Source organism: Pectinophora gossypiella, chromosome 9 (assembly GCF_024362695.1).
Source record: "Pectinophora gossypiella chromosome 9, ilPecGoss1.1, whole genome shotgun sequence".
In the NCBI taxonomy this organism is placed as follows: Eukaryota; Metazoa; Arthropoda; class Insecta; order Lepidoptera; family Gelechiidae; genus Pectinophora; species Pectinophora gossypiella.
In genome coordinates this window covers 5074777-5083183 of record NC_065412.1, presented here as the reverse complement: position 1 = coordinate 5083183, position 8407 = coordinate 5074777, and positions in this window count along the sequence as shown.

Below are 8407 nucleotides of genomic sequence, written 5' to 3'. Positions count from 1 at the left end.
GGAACCTGCGACCTCGCAGCGTTTCCAACGACCAGTTTCCAACTGGTCTACCACGGCTACTCTAAGAAAACAACAATAAATTATAAATTAATGAACTTCCTACAACGAGGAGACATTGCGCATTGTCATTATAATGACGCTAAGTTGAATGTTTTTCTAGAGAAATTCAATGTTGCATTGTGGAAGTAAATTCTGCAGACAATCTGTTATATATTCGTCGTTAGCGTCTACTAGAACTTGCGGTAGTATTCTGTTAAAAATACTGAAGCTACGTAGAGTTATGGAATGGGAAGAAAAATGAAAATGACTATTATATTTTTAATACAAGTAGGGAGCGCTGGTAATTATGATAAAACCCCACACAAATAATTGAATGAACTGTATTACTTAGGATATTGTATTAAATTACAAGATCCAAACATTGAGACGCGTTGATGTGACTGACCATAAATGGTAGACTATTATGTATGTCCTATACAATACATACATATATACATAAACTCACGCCTATTACCCACCGGGGGAAGCAGAGACTATAGAATTTCATTTGCTTCGATCCTGACACACTTCTCTTGCTTCCTCCGCATTCATCAATCGCTTCATACACGCACGCCGGTTGAGAGTAGATCGTACTAAACCTTTTCTAAGGAAATATTAACACATATTAGGAAATTTTTAAATTAAATAGTCGATTAATGCGATTAATAAGTTTCATGCGTACTTAGGTACTCAGAAAGAAAAAAAAATAAAATATGCGTGAGTATTCAGTTCATTTTACGTTGAATGTATCTAGACTAGCACATTAAGAGATTATGTTATGTTAAAAGTTTCAAACTACAAAAAGAAATGTTTTGTTACTAAAAACAATTAAATCTGATAGTAAGATAAGAGTATCTATTATCTAGTAGTAAGGTACATTTTGTCAAGTAGATTACTTAGCTAAATATGCATACTAATATAAAGATCTATTAAAAACACAGACAAATAAAAGGCAAGATGATTGGACACTTAATAGAACACGACGAATTTATTAAAAACATTATAGACGGGAAGATAGAAGGAAAGAGAAGAAGGGGAAGACCAAGAAGAGCTTACATGGAACAAATGAAAGAGAAGGCGAACGTCGTGTCTTTTTAAGGAAGTCACAGAATTGGCCTTTGGTATACAAGAATGGAAATTGCTACACCGACAAGAGCATGGATCTTAAATTAATGATGAATTGATAATTATGAAAGATTCATAAAGATGAATAGACAAACTATTATGAAGTCTATAATATTATAAACAGATAAACTTTTAAAATATTTTAATCGTGTAAACTGAAGGTAACAAAACTTAATATATTTCATCATGTGAAAATAAAAACAAAAATTAAGTACTTACTTGTTTATTTTCGAAAACGATATCGTAAGCACTCGGTGTTGCTTCACGTAACAGAATCGGTACCAAGGGCTGCGCGTACGCAAGGTCCCTTGACGGTCAAGTGCGACGACATGCCATGTTTAGATATGGCGGCAGCAATTCGTATGTAACAATTATGCTGTCCGGCTAGGTGTGAACGAGGCATGTCGGTTTTCCTTCCTGAAAGTAAAGTTAAGACATATTATACAAAATACACTTGTGTCAATGTGTCATAGTCAATTAATTGTTACAGTAACATTTAACAGATGGTTGTCTTCGTAACACACGTAAATACAACGGTTATTTATCATGCAAGACTAAACGAGTTGAAGTTATAACGTGCATGGTAGGTAGGATGTATACAAACAGGTAGGCAAACTCAGTAATATTATTTAAGTAGTTATTTACGTCACCATTCTCTTCTATTGCGGCTTGTTGCTATTACTATCCAGAAAGTTAGACCACAAGTGTTTTAACATCATCAAAGAAACAAAGTCAAACAAACAAAACACTTTAAAAATCTACAAGTTTCTTCCTCCTCGCAGCGCACGCGTCGCATGCCAAACAACGATCGTCCTTTAAGGTCGATGGTGCTTCTGACACGGATTCCCCATTCGCCGCCCTTCAACTTATCTGCAACGAATTACTCCGAGTGACGTAAAAGGTCGCGATTGGTTGGGAATTAAATTATTTATGCCCCTGAGATGATATCGCTTTCCCCGTGGCGATGATTGTGACGCAAGCGCAACAACCTGGGCTATTACGGCCATACGGTATGCGCAGCAGGTGGCTTTAATACAATTATACCTTAATCAGTTATAAGTAACACCTGGTAGATCGTATACCAAACGTCGAAATTCGGCAACGCACTAAAGTCGAAGATGTAGGTATACGAATCGCTAGGCTTAAGTGGAGATGGGTAAGACACTTGGCAAGACAGGAAGACAACAGATGGACTAAGGCTGTTACTGAATAGTGGCCAAGGGATGGTATGCGATATCGAGGCAGACCACCACCCCGGTGGTCGGATGACATTGTGAGGTATGCCGGAAAGCAATGGATGAGACTTGCACAGGAGCCGAAAGGATGTCGTGAAAGAGAGAAGGCTTATACCCAGCAGTGGGTGGATACAAGCTGAGTTGATAGATAGATAGACAGTTACAAGTACATAAGGTTTATTCGAGTGCATTCGCGAATAAACCGATAGAGATCAAAGTGATTAACAATAAGGTATTGTCGTTAATTGAGGACAGAATTTTCTAGGATATTTTATCTAAGATTTATTAATGACGGAAACAGACACAATGTCTAACAATCTGCCGAATCTATAATATAAATTATATTTCTGAACCTTGAATAATTTATTGATAGAAAGCAAACCACATTTTTTTAAATACTTAAAAGGGATAGTAGACAGTACATAGTAATTCTTGATGTATAGAACGTACTTGTACCCTGAGTAGGTACGTTACTTATGTGGTACAGTCATGAGCAATATAATGTACCCACTTTAGGACTCTGTCGCACTAACTTATTTGACATTTAGTGAGACTTACAGTTCAATTTGTCAAAAAGTAAGTAAGTAAGTATTTGTTTGTTAAGTATCAGGGTCTGGGTGCAGGTTATTTTTTCTTGCCTTTTGCTGTAGAAACGTTGGGCCCATGGGGTCCAGAAGCACGACAGTTTTTAAAGACAATTTCGGCTCGCCTCATCGAGGCAACTTCCGACCCTAGAGCAGGCAGTTATTTTGCCCAAAGGGTCAGTTTGGCGGTGCAGAGATGCAACGTGGCCAGTATTCTAGGGACTTTGCCTCGATGTGGTGAGCTGGAGGACATTTTTTATTTAAGTATAGCTTTTTATCCCTTTTTTATGTTTTGATTTTAATAATATGTGTGTTGATACAATTGTAGTTGGATGGAATGTACTTGTTTATGTATTTTTATTTAATAAATAATTTATTTGTCATTTGTCAAAAAAGTTAATGTGACATGGTACCAAAGTGTATAAGTACATGCTCGTGACCGTACTTACGTAATTGCTATACTAACATACACTTACATCAATTAATTCAACTTTATGAGTTTGAATTCATGTTTGTGTTGTCGAGGATTTGTGTCCGGTTGATCGCAATAGGCTCGCCTCCTATTACATCAGACTTAAATACTTATTGCTGGTGAGGAGTGGATGTATAGAGGTATATGTGTATACTATTATTACCTCTGCCTACCCTACCGGGGATACAGGCGTGTAATGGCTACCACTTAAAATTTATTGTTCTCGCTTTCCAAATATTATTTTCGAAATTGACCCTGGCTAATTCATATCTAGATAATTCGAAATACATATTTTTCAGTTTTGAATAAACAGGTATATACATAATTCATCAGTAATTTTCTAAACGCTCTGTGACAGTATTAATTAATTAATACCTATTACAATTATCTATACTTCAAAGAAATACTTGAATCAAATTAGGTAATAAACATAAACAAACCACGTAATACGAAAGAGAGGGTCGTCCGCGGCGCGTGCTGAATAATAAGCCGATTAATAAAGGAAACAATCTGCTCTGCGCCCGCGGCCGCGCAGCCTCGACCCGTTTGCGACTTACGACACATAAAATTCACTATGTCGATCGGACATTGTAAACTTATAGCATGTATTTGAATTTAAAATAAGTACCTACAAAAACGTAGTTGATTCAAAAATTAAGGTCTGGGACAAAAGCTTCTTATATTGACCAGCTTTCCACCCGCGACTTCTCCACGGAGTAGGTACGTGTTTCCATCCCCTTTTCAGCCCTTTAGGGTGTGATTTTCGAGATAAAAGCTATCCTATGTTCCTCAGTCGGTTTCAAATAAAAAAACATCTAAATAGAGTTACTTACTTTCGAATTTATTATGTGGATTAGAATGACAGCGGTCAGAATAATACACTTCTCTGACATATCTCTTTCGCGCTTGTGATCGCTCTGGTGTTGCGGGGGTCTATGGGCGACGGTAATTGCATATCATCAGGCGAAATGTTTTTAAAGAATATTTTGATTGGAATAATAAATATTATATAATATAATAAGTAAAACATTGTATAAAATATGAATTAATGTAAACATGACAATTTGATAGTTTTTAAAAATACGTAGACTATTTGTTTGCCAGGGTTATTAATTTGCACACACGATTAACAATAAATTAATTTTAATATTGTATATAAGTACGTAATCTTGCACGCCCAATTGGGTTAAATTTTACCTAAGAACTGTATTTTTTTCTTTTTATAATGTAAATATGTCATTTTTTTTGTACTGTACAATTGCAATAAATCTCTTTTGATTTCGATTTCGATCAGTCTGCTCGTTTTCTACCTATTTAATACCTATAAAAAATATTTATTTATTTAACGTAAGTAGGGGGTCTGGCTGAAAATCGGCGTCGTATTTCTCCTTATGTGGGTCGATACGACATCAGCCGAGCTAGTACCCTTTTTAGTTTTAACTCTTACATTTCATATGTGTTCAAATTTTAATATTAAGACGTTAATGTAACGCCTTAAACATAAATAAAGATTTTATCTATCTATCTAAGTAATGAATATAATTACAGAAAATGTTACACTGTACAAACCGGAAATACAAAATAACTTATCCCTTATTTACCTATACAGGAGGATGATTCAGACCATGAGTCTGAGTTCATAACAAGTGGAATTTCATCTCAGAAAATTATTAGATCAGATACTCGTATTTTATTGTGTTTTATTTAAATTATTTTTAATTCTATACTTTTGCGACGGAAAATTTCACTTGATATCAACTCAGAATCATGGTCTGAATCATCCTTCAAAGTTTTCGTTACAATGTCACAAACACCCTGTATTGTTTTCTATGTTTCCTGATTTACAAACAGTTATCTATTTCCGATTTTTGTTTACGTAGTATTACTGCTTATTATAAAGAGTCAAGTAAAGAAACAAAGTAGTAACTTCGTCGCCAGGCATGTCTGGGCCTTTGCCGGTACACTAGTAACTCTGACGCCAGGGTTGATGAGGTTGACCATTAACCTCGCAAATAACACGAGAGAAGAAAAACAGTTCATTGTATCTATACTTAACAGAAAAGCAACTAGAGAGACAAATTAAAGTTCAGCTTATTTCTGGTAAAACCGGTAAAATAAATAAGTATTATTTAAACTTCAAGAGGTTAGGAGTTATTGGGAAAGATTAAAATATAAGTCTAATCTACTCTACGCTACAAGATCCCACTGCTGGGCAAAGGTCTCCCCTTCCTCTTTGCATTTTTCGCGGTCCTCTGCGTACTCCGGCCAGTCCCTCCCGCAAGCATTCAAGTCGTCGAACTCTTTCGAGGTTTATCACGACGCCTGTACCCGTCATGAGGCACCCAATGCGTGACGATTCGTGCCCACCGCTCAATAAGTATTAAGTATTCAATAAAAGCTCTGACAATTTCGAAAGAATTCTAAAAGCTCCCAAAACAACATTTAATTAGTAAAACAAATATACAATTTAAGTCGAGGGAATAGATAAAACACAAACTTTGAAACATTTAACAAGCGAAAATCGAAAACAAGACACACAAGGGGCCTTAGCCATTACATATTATATACACAAATAAAAAAACTCACGCCTATTTCCTACCAGAGTAAGCAGGTACAATGGAATTTTATTTGTTTTGATCATGACTTACTCCTCTCACCAAGCCCTAGCTTAGTCGTGGCCTTAGCTAAGTTGCAAACAATTACGACTATCGTCAATGAAAGTAATTAAAACAGAAACTTGGTAAAAAAGGTTATTATAAGGTCAGTGATTATTTAGAAGATATGAATGCTTGGTATTAACTGTCTGGATACGGATATTAGGCAGCCAAATTACTAAATTGTATAACAATATTTTGCTTTTTTTTTTAAACGATTAGGACCCTGTGCTGAGGGTTTTCTTACAGCTTCTTTTCCCCAGCTATAAAGGTTGTGAGAAGCTGCAGTAATTTTAGGTGGATGAGACGTTCATTATGTAAAAAATGACGATTCAAAGTGTAACAATGTTACCTACTGAACAAAGATATTCGAATTTGAAGTGATAAAAACGTACTTATGGGATCACCTTTTTATATGAAACAAAAATAGTAACGTCTCTTTTACACGTGACGCATGTATAATACGGAGTTAAGCCGCGTCTGATGAAGCCCCGGCTATCAATCCTATTAGTACACCATCGCCTGCTAACTTTACAACTTTATTTATACTTTCCAGCTATTTCCTTTACTTTGATATTTTATTATGTCGGTCTAACTGTCGAAGAAATTTCTTTCTTCAAGTTTCTCGAGTGATGGTCAATAAGATATCCAAGAAGTCATTATCCAAGAAGTCAGATCTACTATCCCGGGTTCAAAACCCGGTGGGGACATATCACGAAAATCACTTTGTGATCGGGTACATTAAGCCATTGGTCCCGGTTATTACTTACTAAAGCAAATTAGTAGTCGTTACATGAGCCATGTCAGGGGCCTTTGGCGGTTCAATAGTAACCCTGCCAACAGGGTTGATGGGGTTGGTACTCCACCTCACAACCCACAGGAAAGAAGAAGAAGATTACCTACTATACATAAAATAAACTTAATACCAATCTATTTGTCTTTCTAACAAGACATAAATAGCCAATATACTTCCCTCAGCTATGCACAGGCCTCACCTCAATTAACCGGAGGGGGTATGGAGCATACCCTGCTCCTTTGCGAGTATGGTGATTTCGTGTCTAGTTAGACATGTTAAGCTGCACTCCTTTCTATCGGTTAGATAAAATCCACTTTCATAATACCAATATGTAAATATACCGTGTGATAGTAAAGTGATTTTTGTGATATGTCCCCGTCGGGAATCAAACCCCTCACCTCAAGATCGAAAGACTAACGCTCTTACCACTACATCACGAAGGCTGTCAAGTAACGTTAAGCAGTATTTAGAGTATTTTTTTTTAATTCTCTACATTTTCACTCCTGTACATGTGACGTAAACACTGCAATGGCTATAATGTCCCGTGTCCCGCTTGACCCGTTTGGGCCATCTTTGAGATGGCAAAACCGGTAAACCATTTTCTTCGACCAACACCATGATTGAATCACGTTTTGTCCTAATTATTAACAAATAACTCTATAGTCATGTCATGAACTATTAATTAGGGAAAAACATTTTTGTATTGAACCACAAAACCGCGAGACTCAGGTCATCTCAACCTCAATATTTGCAACTTTCATGAAAGAATGTTGGCAGGAAAATGCCTTAATATGAACGTATTGAATAGTTTATTAGTCAGATCTAATTTCTAGGAAAACCACGCAATACTTATTATTATTTTTAATCATCTTGAAAATGTTAAACAGGATTATAAAAATATTAGTGGAACTTCTCTGTAATCTCTTATAGGTTATCTTATATTAATCTGAAGGTCCATAATCTACTTAATTGGTGATAGTATTTTTACCAATGAAATTTGGAAGTTTCCCTTTGCAGTTTAGAAGATCACTGCAGTTGCTTCTGTAAAAGTCCAGACCTGTCAACCGACCGAATCTTCAGGATAGGTAAGCGAACGCTGGGAAATACGAGATAACACTAGGGAGATAATGATGACTTCTTACTTTCATCCATAACTTAAAAAATGCTCCAAAAACGACTGTTAAAACTTATAGTAAATAGGCAGGTGCTCTAGCATTAAGCGAGTCTGACACACACTTGGCCGGTTTTTACTCTTAATTACTGAAAGATGACAAAGCAATAAATGACGTATAATCCCACATATAAAGGTAAATACAACACCCTTATTGTTCTTCAGAAGGCTAGAGAATTTGTTTGCAAGACAAATATAACGTCAAACTGAACATGATTATAAGAAAATGATTCAGAATTTATTATAGGAACGAAAATCTAATATTTATCCTTCTTATTTATTCTTCTTTCTTCTTTGATAAATTATATATTATAGACATTTAGATACTAAA